Here is a 14090-nt window from a genome sequence, read left to right on the forward strand (position 1 = left end):
AATATCAGTGACTGAGCAAGTGAATTTGATCAGTCACCATTAGATTAAAGAAATGTGAAACGATGATTTTAATCTCCACCGTTAAATTTTAATAAGGTTAAATCTAATAGTAATTGATCAAATTTACTTGGTCAGTCTGCATTAGTCAATGCTAATAACTACTACAAATGATTTGATTTTCGAGATTTTCATATCTGCTTCATTCTTTTTTTCAAGATTAAAAAGAATTTTGATTATTCTATAAATCCCTCCATCTTTCATTTTTCAGTTTATTCCTTGAATTTTTATTTAGATATATTAGTCATCACATATCAAATTAGTTAGTTGTGAATATCTAATATAGTTAAAAAGACGTTATTCATGTAAATTATATTTTTTTACAATTTGAAGTAACGTTTTTACAGTTTTCCTATAATCATTGATCGATTTTAAACTGAAAGTAAATATAAAGTTGTTGCTAATGCCACAGCTAGAGGCGGATCCAGCCTAGAGTTTAGGGGGGCTGAAGCCCTCCCGGCCATCGGCTCGCCCTTGAGTACCGTTATTTTTGTCCCGTGTAGCCCCTCAGATGTTAGTATATATTTAACCTATGCAGTATTATCTTAAAAATTTAAAGTAGTTGAGTTGGTTATGAGTCTTGTTTTAAGATGAGAGGTCGTGGATTCAAAACCACACTAAGCTCATTTTTTATTTTATATGAAATTATTTTTATTATATCTCATTTTTTGTTTTATATGAAGTTATTTTTATTATATCTCATTTTTTAAGAATTTATTATCACTTTTCAATAAAACAAATCAATTTTCTATAAAAAAATCAATTTCTTACTTTTTGAGATTCAATTAACTTAATTTCTAAATTAAATTTTATGAAAATTATAAAAAAATTATAGCTAAAAATATAAAAAAAAAAGTGTAAAAAGATTACAATTTTTAGCTAACATACAAAAACCATAAAGTTTAAGTGTGCTAAAGAAGGTTAAAAGAAGATGGACTTCGAAAAATTAAAAACCGGACTAAAATTAGCCCCCCGAATGTCGATTCCGGGATCCGCCACCGGCCACATCTGAGTTTCTATGGTTTAAGTGGTTGCTCTTGGTATTAGAATTTCCTCTACTTTACACTTATTCAACTTTGGTGTGATAACGTTGGGGCAATCTATCTCACTTTGAATCCAGTGTTTCATGCTCGAACAAAGCACATTGAGCTTCATTATAATTTTCTTCGCGAACAAGTTCATAGTGGATTTCTCAGCGTTCACTTTATTCCAACTGATGATCAAGTTGTGGATATTCTCATTAAGCCGCTAGCTATACTGCTCGCGTTGCTATGATTCGCTCTCGCCTTTTTGTTCGTGCTCGCTATCGGCTTGAAGAGGGGTGTTAGAGATAATGTTACATATTATCTCTTAATTAGATTTTTATCTAGTTAGTGTTTATAATTGTCCATAACACGTATTGTGTATTCCTAATCATAAACTAACTCTTGTAACTATAAATAGAAGGTTTCAGGTCTAACCCTAATTAAGGAAATTCATGATATTTCTACATTTCTTTCTCTATCTCCATTATACATATTATTTTTCCCGTATATCTATTATATCTCCAGTAACGTTTTGTTATCGATACTTAAATTAGTACTCTTTTATAAACGGTTTAATGCTTCCCCAACTCCCTTAACTTGTCCAAATTGGTCATTTTATCCCCTTAAGTCATCGAATGTCCTATTTACCCCATTAACTCCATAAAAGTGGTATTTCTCACCCCCTCAACTTGTCCATTTATCCCTCCAACTTACAGAATGTTTCATTTACCCCCTTAACTCCATAAAAGTGGTATTTTTCACCCCTTATAATCCGTTATCGAAGCCTAAATTGATAACTTTTTTTAAACCTTAAATCTATATTTATGCTATTTTGTAAGTGGAACCTAAATTGATACTTTCCTAAAAATAATAGGCTTATTTTAGTACATTATCCCTACATATAATGTATTTAACTTGTTTATATTAATGTTATTGTTATTTGTATTTTTTATTCGTTCTTTCTCTTTTCAACTTTTTTGACTACTATAAAAGGATAAGAAATACCATTTTTATGGAGTTAAGAGGGTAAATAAGATCATAAGTTGTGAGAAATACCACTTTTATGGAGTTAAGGGGGTAAATAGGATATTCGATGAGTTCATAAGGGGTAAAATGGCAAATTCGGACAAGTTAAGGGTGTAAGAAATACCATTTTTATGGAGTTAAGGAGGTAAATAAAACATTCGATGAGTTGGAGTGGTAAAATAACCAATTTAAACAAGTTAAAGGGGCTGAAGAAGCATTAAGCATTTATAAACATTAAACCTATTAGTGTTTTTTTTTTTTCATTGAGTATCTATCTCAACTTTAATTTTTGGATAAATAGGCACCAAGAAAAATAAATAAAATGAAAATTGCATCAAGAATCATAAGGAATTGTGACAATGACATGCATAAACTTTTAAAAAATGAGACACGCACATGACTTGCACGTGATTGGTTGAGACATGAATATCATCCCATTATTTTTACCACTTGAAGTTAATATTATGTTCTCCCATAAATAGTTAGCCAATTGGGATCGACATTGACTTCCCCATATATACCCAAAATCATTTTAAAAAGAATCATTCTCAAAATAAATAAGGAAAATAACATCCTAAGTCCCTCATCTTTTCAATTTTTTCAGTTAGCTCATATTCTTTACAACTACAAAGGTTCACTCACTCCAATATAATTAGAGTGTCTGGTTAACAAGATATCAGTAGTTTGACCACTGATATAGGAGCTTTTTGGAAAAATACTTAACAAGGACCCTGTTTGGTAAAGAGTGTTTTGGGATAAAAAGAGCGGTGTTGACCAACTTTAGCTGTTTGACCACTGAAACCGCTGATTGGAGTGTTTGGTGGAGAGAGGTTCGGAAGAGAGGTTTTGGTGGAGTGTTATAGGAGCTTTTTCAATTAGCGTTTTGCAATATTCAAATTAATGGACTTCTTTAACCCTACTTTTAGTTTGTAGGTCCTAAAATTAAAAAAAAAAATGTTCTTATTCGTCTTTTTGCACAAACTGCTATTATCAATCAGCTAATTTTTACCAAACAGGTCTACACAAACAACTAGTCAAATCAGCTAATGTAATCAGCTAACAGCTAATTCCCAAACATGACCAAGATATATAGTTATTAGGTAATCTCCAACAAAAATTCTCAGTGGTTTCACTTTTATCAAACACGTATATGTAAATCTCACTTCCTGTTTGGACAAAATAAATTTCACAGTTACCCGTTAGACAAAACGTGAAATTACAACGTTTTTTTTTTTTTACTTTACCCTAGTTGTTATAAGAGATAATGTAAAAAAAAACCCCTTAATATTGACATCCAAAAGTAATTTTGTCACACCCGCCCCTAAATGACCTCAATCGGCATCGGGCGTGAAATAAAAAGATCACAATCAACACTTATGAGTCTCCAACCTCGCCTAATCGGTCGGTAACCTTCTCTACATCCTCTATCTTTATATACTCTTTTGATATACTAATATCAAAATATAAATTCTAGAAATTTAGTCACGGACGTGACAATTCTCCCCACCTTAAGAAAATTTCGTCCTCGAAATTCACATTCTCGAATCTAAATTTTATTCCGCAAATAATCTCGAAGATCACAAACTTATACATAACTCTTAGTAACTCTTAATTTTTGAAGATAATATATATGTGATTAAGAAAGCGAAAATATAGAGATGCCAATTAATTATTTTGGAGGTTGATTAATTGGAGATTATGATAGGAGTTTAATAAGATATGGAATCTTAAGTGGAATAAATAATATCCGAATTCCAAGTGCAGATTTATTGTTGAACTTTATCGGGTTGAGGTTTAGAATTATTGAGAGTTATATAAATGATGTTTAGAGAGATACCGATAGTAGTGATCAATGAGAAGTAAAATGGGAGAATATATTTGATGTTTGAGAAAATAATTAAGATATGAATTTTGAGGATAAATTTTTATTATCTTAAGCACAGTTTGAGGTAACAAATTAAGAGATAAAGATGAAAGAAGTTATTTTTAGTTGAAATTTGTATGAATATGGTTTCAGATTATATAAGGATCGAATTGAGTGTTTATAGGTCAAATAAGAAATTCTAAGGATATTATAGATTTATTGACTTTTATGGATGTACAGATATATTTGGAGTTTGGAAAAAAAAGCATATTAGCTGGATTAATTTTAAGGAGTCAAATGGAGACTTATAAGAGTGATATTGATATTAAAATTTTATGGAAATTAGTCTTATTGATAGGAAATTTATATTGGTGATGTTAATGTTGAGGTTTATGCGTGAGATAAAAATCTCAGTAAGAAACTAGCAGCTATAAAAACCAACTTTACTTAACATAATTACATATATACATTTAGAAACGGATTTAATCAAAACATTATTAAATATACTCAAAACCAAAGTTCATCATATAGTCAAAGTAATAAACCAAAAACCAAAAATATATACTTATATCGACTCTTGAGTTCAAAACATTATTAAATAGTATAATCAAATAAGCGTTTTATCAAACCCAAATCGTAATCAATGAAACGTAAAACCTTATATCAAAATCAATCATAACGAAAAACATAATCCAAATGAACTTAAAACATTGTATCCATCCTCGAGTTTCTCCCCTTAAGTATCAATCCATAATAACCACATATATAGTCGAGACGTCTCTTAACATTGCCTATCCCATATGGTCTTACCCAACACTTCTTTGCCATACCCAATAGGTCTTCAAATTGTGTACACAGGCCATGTCCCTCACTGAACATGGTCTTCAAATATGGAACCACCGATCCGGATAACTCTCGATGGATATAAATCATAAAATCATAAAATCATAACGTACTCAAATATCCTTTCACAATCAAATTCCAAACTATTTGATAACCAAAAATCATTTGGCTTCAATTAGCCCTTTTGTATCATAAAAATCATATTTGAAACTCTCAAATATCAATTCCAAGTCATACTAAGCAGAAAAACCAAACAAAAACCAAAGTCTGGTTTAAAGCTAAAATGATCAACATATGCCGTTTCCAGCATAACTTTTTCACACGGAGTCCGATTAAGGCGATTCAAAAACCTTTAGAAACGTCAGGCAAAAATAAAGAACTTTCATTTAGGACTCTATGACAGATTCATCCTATATCTGGTCGAAAAATACATCATACTATTCAGATACGAATCTGATTCTCCCGCAACACATATATATACAATTCTCTATTATCTCTAGATGTTCATAAACCCAATATTTTACTAATCATCAAATCTCATTTCTACCCCTCATTAGCTAGTTACTTAATCCTCGAAAAATTCCCAATTATTTCTTAGCTTTCACCAAATATCTATATTCCTCAATTACTATCGATTATTTCTTAGCTATCACCACATATCTATATTCCTCAATGACTATCAATTATTTCTTAGGTATTACCACATATCCATATTCCTCAATTACTATCAACCTTAGGTCCGAAGAATTTAACCTAGAGCTCTGATACCAAACTGTCACACCCGACCCTAAATAACCTCAATCGGCATCGGGCGTGAAATAGAAAGATCACAATCAACACTTATGAGTCTCCAACCTCGCCTAATCGGCCGGTAACCTTCTCTATATCCTGTACTTTATCACCTAAAAACATTAAAACATTTAAAAACGTGAGATAAAAATCTCAGTAAGAAACTAGCAGCTATAAAAACCAACTTTACTTAACATAGCTACATATATACCTTTAGAAAAGGATTTAATCAAAACATTATTAAATATACTCAAAACCAAAGTTCATCATATAGTCAAAGTAATAAACCAAAAACCAAAAATATATAATCTTGTATCGACTCTTGAGTTCAAAACCTTATTAAATAGTATAATCAAATAAGCGTTTTATCAAACCCAAATCGTAATCAATGAAACGTAAAACCTTATATCAAAATCAATCATAACGAAAAACATAATCCAAATGAACTTAAAACATTGTATCCATCCTCGAGTTTCTCCCCTTAAGTATCAATCCATAATAACCACATATATAGTCGAGACGTCTCTTAACATTGCCTATCCCATATGGTCTTACCCAGCACTTCTTTGTCATACCCAATAGGTCTTCAAACTGTGTACACATGCCATGTCCCTCACTGAACATGGTCTTCAAATATGGAACCACCGATCCGGATAACTCTCGATGGATATAAATCCTAAAATCATAAAATCATAACGTACTCAAATATCCTTTCACAATCAAATTCCAAACTATTTGATAACCAAAAATCATTTGGCTTCAATTAGCCCTTTTGTATCATAAAAATCATATTTGGACTTCAACCAAAAATAATAATAATAATAACCGCAACAGATTTCTCAATCCAAAAACGATTCGTAAGAAATCATCAAATTCATTTTGTTCAATATAGATATATATTGAAACCCAAAACATATATGTATATATGTAAATCAACCAAATTAAGCCTTAAATCAATATAATCAAGTAAAATCTGAAATTTACATAGAAGCATAGTGAATAGCTTCATTTGAACCATAATTTCACAATAAAAAGCAAAATCAGGAAAAACCCTAAATTTTACAAATACCAGTATAAACCCTGAAATATCAATTTCTGAAAATTCTTTGATTATATATATCTATATACATAAAACTCAAAATATAGTTGATAGTTAACTTACCTTGGCTATTAATTGAAAACCACAAACCCGTTCAATTCGCCTCTAAACTCTATCTAAGCCATTTTCCTCCAAACACTGCCGAAACTCAAAAACTCTTCGGCTAGGACTTAGATATATGTATAAGGATGCTATGATTCCAATTTCAAGTAATTCGGACGGTCGAAATCCATAAATCAAAGAAACGGTGAAGAAATGGTTCAGGAACGATGAATGAGATGAAGAGGCAGGAGAAAGAAAAATGAAAACATGATGATGATCACGAGGATTCTCTAGAAATATATATCCAAATCTGGATAAAATTCAGTTTGATCCTCTATCTTTATATAATCTTTTTAAAATTACCCTAAACTTTTAATTTACACATAAAACCCTCAAATTAACTCCAAACTTTTCCTATAGCACCAAATAAAAATCACACACCTAATAATTATCATATATACTAATATCAAAATATAAATTCTAGAAATTTAGTCACGGACGTGACAAATTTTATTCTTAATGTTTAAATTGGTGCAATTTTACCTTTTACTTTGACAGCAAAAATCAAATTTACCCCTAACATTGATAAGTTGGATCAATTTAAAAAACAATTTATCAAATTGTTATTTCTGCCATAAATCTTGTTATCTACACTTCACGTGTGCATCATTTTATCATTTATCAGTAACAGATCACAAACATATGAATGAATGTGGAAAAAAAAAGCTAAAAATTAATTATATTGTATTTTGTATGAGTTGGATAAAAAAATTCAATGTTTCATATTTAAAAGTATTAATCACCAATTATATTACTAAACTAGTAAAAAAATGGAATTGTTTTTAAAACCAACTGATATGCAACTGGTGCAGAATAAGAAACACTCACTTTTTTCTTTTATTAATATATTATGGTTTGACAGTTCTTGAGCCATGGGTGCTCACCTCGTCTAAGTTCTGTCTCGTCCCAATTTCTATTAAAAAAAGAAACAAAATATTTGTGTTTTATAATAATATCTGCAATTAACCCAATTAGCCATTATTATGCGTAAAATTACTTCTAAATACTAATGTTAGTGGTAAATTGCACTATTCTAAATGTTAGTGATAAAATTACTCCTAATTGTAAAAGTTAGGAGTATTTTTACCCATTATCCTTATTATTATTAAACTCGAAAGGATTTCAATTAATATCTAGTATTGTATTTTTCTTTTAACTTTTTAACATATCTCTTGCTGGTTTGCCCGAGAGGTTAAGGGGGAAGACTTAAGATCTTCTGCACATAAGTGCGTATGGGTTCGAACCCCATAGCCAGCAATATTTTTATAGAAAAAAAATATTAAAATTTTTACCTTTTTTCTATAATAAGAGTGTTCACATAAACATTGATAACCATAATGAAATATAAAATAGACATTTACTATATTTTACGTGACACTAATAAATATCTTTACTGATATTAAAGTTATCAAAATTATATATTTGTCAAAAAAAAATTAATGAATTTCAACGTTACACTAATATATTACACAATTTTATATTGAAATTTAAATTTAGGAGATCATAATATTAATAGATTAGAGTTTATATAAATACATTTTAGGTCAAATACATGAATATCATAAATAACTATAAAATTACAATTAAATCATATTATTAAACTTAATTCTTAATATGTCATTATTTTCTATACTATGATTTTACATCTTAATTTAAAAATTCTAAATCTAATTCATTAAACCCTAGAAAATATATCCTAGACGCCTAATCTATAAATTTCAATCTTTAAAATATATTAAAAATACCGATTTTACTAGTTTGACATAATTCTAAATCATTACTTATAGTTGTAAATAATTTTTCAAGTATAAATTTCCCTACATTTTACCCTCAATATTAGTTATTATATATTTTATTTTGAAAAAGTTATTATATATTTTAAAATTAAAATTAAGTGCAAAAATTCCTAAATACGTTGGGCTATTAATTATTAGTCAAAATGTTTGAAATATAATTTCAACATTAGAAGAAAACTTTTTATATGTTTTAACGTGACGAAATGTCACGTTACATGTATTTGCGATACAGACGGGACAATATGAAATTCCCAAATGCTTACTAATTCAATGTGCAATAGCATGAGATCAAATAGTTTAACCTTAAAAACATCCAAAAAATACTTGTTCAAAGCTTGCCCAAATTGAAATCTAGGTTGGTTCATCGGGTGATCGGTGACTCCACTCTAATGTATAATTTAGTAATTTATATGATAGGATGGAAAGTAGTCGAGAGTAATTATAATAGATGTGTGTATGTAACTTCATTATGTAATTGCATTATCTATTTATAGGGAGCATATATTTTTTGAATGAAGATTGGAACTCGTAAACAGTCCGAACATCCCAACTAGATTGACATCCTATTTATAGGGAGCATATAGGTAATACAGTCATTTCGCATTCTCATTAGATTCATCGGAAGACAACTGGATAATGGACGTAGTTTAAGAAGTTTGCATTATACCTAATTTGAGATTCCTTAATTTATGCGAGATTAAAAGGCTCTGATTCGAAGGGAATTCAAATGTCTTGTCATTAGTCTATTACGTATCTCGGGGGATGATTTGTTCCTATTAAGTTTTATCTGATGATTCTCATTGATCCGGATATTATAGAATGATTCTCATTTTCATTAATAAAAATATTATTTATTTCTTTTGGATTTGAAACTTATATATATATTTTTGAAAAACAACTTCATATATATATATATATATAAAAGATGTGACTATGTATTAAAAATTTAATAATCCAATTTCATCAATAGAATTTTATTTTATAAAAATGAATAATTAGCGTGTAATTGAATTGAATTGAATCGAACTGAGCTTTCGTTGGCTTGTTAGAAAATTAATGAGCTCGAACTTAAAAAATTATGTTCGTGAATTGCTCACGAGTTATTTAGGACCTTGTTAACGAGCTTTGCTCGCAACCAGCTTGTCTATTTAGTTCATGAACATCGCTCGCCAATAATTTCTTAATTATATTTGTTGAACTACGCTTCGAACGATCAATCAACCACACAGAGAAACAAAGTTCGCAAAGATCACATATTGGATCTTGAAACAACAATCAAAAGAATACACACAGAATTTACCCTGGTTCGGCTTAACTGCCTACATCCAGCAACTTCACTAATCAATGGAGATTACAGCAAGATTGAAACAGTTTCTTCTTTCTTCCAGAAACTCTCGTGTTTTCCCAATCCCCAACTCAGTATATCACAGTGTACACTAATGACTTAGTCTAAGAATAATCTCTCTTGTGAAACTACTTCCCAACCCAGACCTTTTATAGCCTTTACAAGGTTGTGAAAATACCCAAAATATCCTTACTCAAAAATGTACAAACTCAGCAAGACCTACTGACCAGTGGTAACACAGCAAGACCATGTTGACCTGTATTATCACCTCAGTACCATGCTGACCATAGCCATGCTGACTTGATAACTCAGCATTCCGACTTCTTGATTTTACTCTTGCTGACGGGTTGACTTACAATTATGCTGACTTGATTACCCAGCATCATTCTTGTAATAGAAAACAACAACGACTTACAATACTGATTTGTTGACTCAACATCATCAGCAGCAAGTGATAGAAAACAACGACTTACAATCTCCACCTTGTCTTTCTAATCACTCCATCAACTAGCGAAGAAAAATACACTCAAGGACCACTGACCATCCTAACCAGTTTCAAGCAATGTTCAAATTTATTACTTTAAACAGATTTGGTCATCATGTCGGCTGGGTTATCCTCAGTTCCCACTTTCACCACCTGAACAGTACCAGTGCTAATCACATCCCTGACGAAATGCATTCTCACATCTATGTGTTTGGATTGCTCGTGAAATACTTGATGTTTTGACAGATGTATAGCCCCTTGGCTATCACAGTAAATCTTCAAACCATCAACCTGTGTCACTCCAAGTTCTGTTAAGACTCCCCTCAGCCACATTGCTTCCTTTACTGCCTCTGTAACAGCAATAAACTCAGCCTCGGTTGTTGACAGAGTCACAACTGACTGTAGATTTGCCCTCCAACTTATTGCAGTTCCAAACACAGTGAATACGTACCCGGTTTGGGATTTTCTGGTGTCAATGCTACCAGCATAATCAGAATCAACAAAACCTGCTACATCATCCTCTAGGGCTTCAGCTCCACCATAACTCAAACCTTTATTCAGTGAGCCTTTGACATACCTCAGCACCCACTTCACCGCTGACCAATGAGCTCTTCCTGGATTTTCCATGAACCTGCTGATGAGACTCACAGCATGAGCCAAATCTGGACGTGTACAGACCATCACGTACATTAGACAGCCTACAACACTAGAATATGGCACCCTCTCCATGTCTTCCTTCTCTTCATCAGTTTGAGGACTCTGCTTACTGCTCAGCTTGAAGTGACTTGCAAGTGGAGTGAGAACGGCTTTTGAATTCGTCATACCAAAACGTTCTAACACCTTGCTCAGAAAAACTGACTGACTTAGGAACAGCTTCTTTCTTCCTCTGTCTCGAGAAATCTGCATCCCTAAAATTTTCCGTGCTGACCCGAGATCCTTCATCTCAAAACGTGTGTTTAGTTGTGCCTTTAACTGATTTATGGCTACTTTGTTGTGACAAGCTATAAGCATGTCATCAACATATAACAAGAGATAAATCTTAGATCCATCACTAAGGTCTCTACTATACACACACCAGTCATAACTAGACCTATGAAAGTCCTGACTTATCATAAACTCATCAAACTTCATGTACCACTGTCTAGGGGACTGTTTCAGACCATATAGAGACTTCTTAAGCAAACATACCCTCTGCTCTTTATCTCCTATTTCAAAACCCTCTGGTTGTTGCATATATATGACCTCATCCAGGTTTCCATGAAGAAAAGCTGTTTTGACATCTAACTGTTCTAATTCTAGATCAAAACGAGCTACAATAGAAAGAATAATCCTTATAGACCTATGTTTAACAACTGGTGAATAGATTTCGTTAAAGTCTATACCTTCCTGCTGAGTAAACCCTTTGGCCACCAACCTAGCTTTAAACCTAGGTTTCTCTACACCAGGTATCCCTTCCTTTCTTTTAAACACCCACCTTGAACCGACCAACTTTTTACCAGGAGGTTTATCTACCAAAATCCAAGTTTCATTTTTATCAAGGGATTTTATCTCATCCTTCATAGCATTAAGCCACTGTTCATTGTCAACCGAATTCACAGCTTCCCTATAGGTTACAGGTTCAGATTCTTGTACTTCCTTAGCAACACTAAATGCATAAGCTATAAGGTCCTCAAAACCATATCTAACCGGGGCCCTAGGGACTCTTCTTTCACGGTCTCTAACAAGTCTATAGCTTTGACTGGAGTCAGTATCATTACCATCACTGACTTCTTGCTCAGTTTTACGGGTGTTTACACTATTTTCTTCAAGCTCCACCTCATTCTTAACTCTCTCAAGGTTTTGAATGGACTCAGGACTACTCGGTTCTAACTGAGTTTTCTCTTGGTTTTTCTGATAAGGAAAATCCATCTCATTGAACACAACATTTCTGCTGACTATGGATTTCTTATAACCAGGTTCTAGGCACCACAACTTATAGCCCTTGACTCCTATAGGGTAGCCTATAAAAACACATCTTAGAGCCCGAGGTTCTAATTTTCCCTGTCTAACGTGTGCAAAAGCTGAACAACCAAACACTCTAAGTTTTTTATAATCCTCAGGGTGATCAGACCACATTTGCATAGGTGTCTTAAAACCTATAGCAGATGATGGGCACCTATTGATTAGGTAACACGCAGTTTGCACTGCTTCAGCCCAGAAAGACTTAGGGAGACTGGATTGGATTAACATGCACCTAACTCTCTCTAGGATAGTCCTATTATACCTCTCTGCTAGGCCATTCTGCTGTGGAGTTCCAGGAACGGTATGATGTTTGGTCATACATGACTTCTTGCACAAAGCGATGAAATCTTTGTCAAGAAACTCCAAACCATTGTCGATTCTCAACCTTTTGATTTTCTTTCCTGTTTGGTTTTCCACTAACAATTTCCAATCCTTGAACGTTTGCAAAGCCTCATTCTTATGAGCTAGAATATAAACCCATACTCTTCTAGAGTAATCATCAACAAAGGTCATAAAATAGGTTCTCCCACCATGAGACTTAGTTCTAGTTGGCCCCCATAGGTCAGAGTGAATGTACTCAAGAATGTCCTGGGTTCTATGTATTGCTGACTTAGGAAACTTTACTTTACTTGACTTTTCTAAGACACAGTTCTCACAAAAATCTATCTTTCCTATGTGATCTTTACCAAAACAACCCTGCTTCCCTAGTTCATGTAGACCTACTTCACTCACGTGACCTAGTCTAAGGTGCCAAAGATTGGTTCTATCAATTTTAGACTCGGTGAGATTTGCTGTAGAGACTAACACAGTACTACCTAAGAGTGTGTATAGGCCATTACTCATGGTACCTTTCATAACAACTAAAGTTCCTCTAGATACTCTTATGATACCCCCTTCGGCTCTATAATTGTATCCTTGTTTATCAAGCGTACCCAAAGAAATTAAATTTCTTTTCAGTTCTGGCACATACCTCACACCGGTCATAATCCTTTCTTGACCATCGAACATCTTCAGTCTGATGGAGCCTTGACCCAGTACCTTGCACAACTTGTTGTTGCCTAGAAGAACCCTCCCACCTTCCTCTTGAAAGTCTTCGAACCACGTTTTGTTGGGAGTCATATGGAACGAACATCCGCTGTCCAAGATCCAGTCAGTGTTTGGATCTTTATCAGTGACAGCAAGAACCTCAGCGCTCTCATAACCTTCTTCTACCACAGCGGCTTCGCCTTGATCTTTAGGCTGACCTAGACTCTTCTTCCTCTCAGGACAGTTTTTTCTGAAATGTCCTTCCTTATGGCAATGGAAACACTTCCAAACCTTGCCTTCTTTATTGCTTGAGGATGGAGTTTTGGACTTCTTGCCGCTCTTGTTCTTTGGCTTGTGAGAGTCATTTTTCTCAGACCTTCCACGAACAAACAATCCTTCTGCAGATTCAGTGTTGGTGCTGGCCTCAATCTGTTTTGACTTTAGCGCCATAAGAACTTCTTCCAGACTTAGTGTCTCTTTAGCGTACTTCATGGTTTCAACGAAATGACTGAAAGACTGGGGTAAAGAATTCAAGATCATTATGGCCTGATCTTCATCTTCAATCTTTACCTCTATGTTCTCTAGATCAATTATGATTTTCGAGAAATCATCAAGATAGTCTTCAACTGGCTT

The 14090-nt window shown here is 32.9% G+C and overlaps 1 non-coding gene across 1 annotated transcript; it reads left to right on the forward strand.

Moving 5' to 3' along the window:
- The first annotated feature begins 7979 nt into the window (after positions 1-7979).
- Positions 7980-8062, forward strand: TRNAL-UAA (transfer RNA leucine (anticodon UAA)). The gene has a single exon. It is a non-coding gene; the product is annotated as a tRNA-Leu (tRNA).
- The last annotated feature ends 6028 nt before the right edge of the window (positions 8063-14090 follow it).

The sequence above is a fragment of the Euphorbia lathyris genome, chromosome 5 (genome assembly GCF_963576675.1).
Source record: "Euphorbia lathyris chromosome 5, ddEupLath1.1, whole genome shotgun sequence".
NCBI lineage: Eukaryota > Viridiplantae > Streptophyta > Magnoliopsida > Malpighiales > Euphorbiaceae > Euphorbia > Euphorbia lathyris.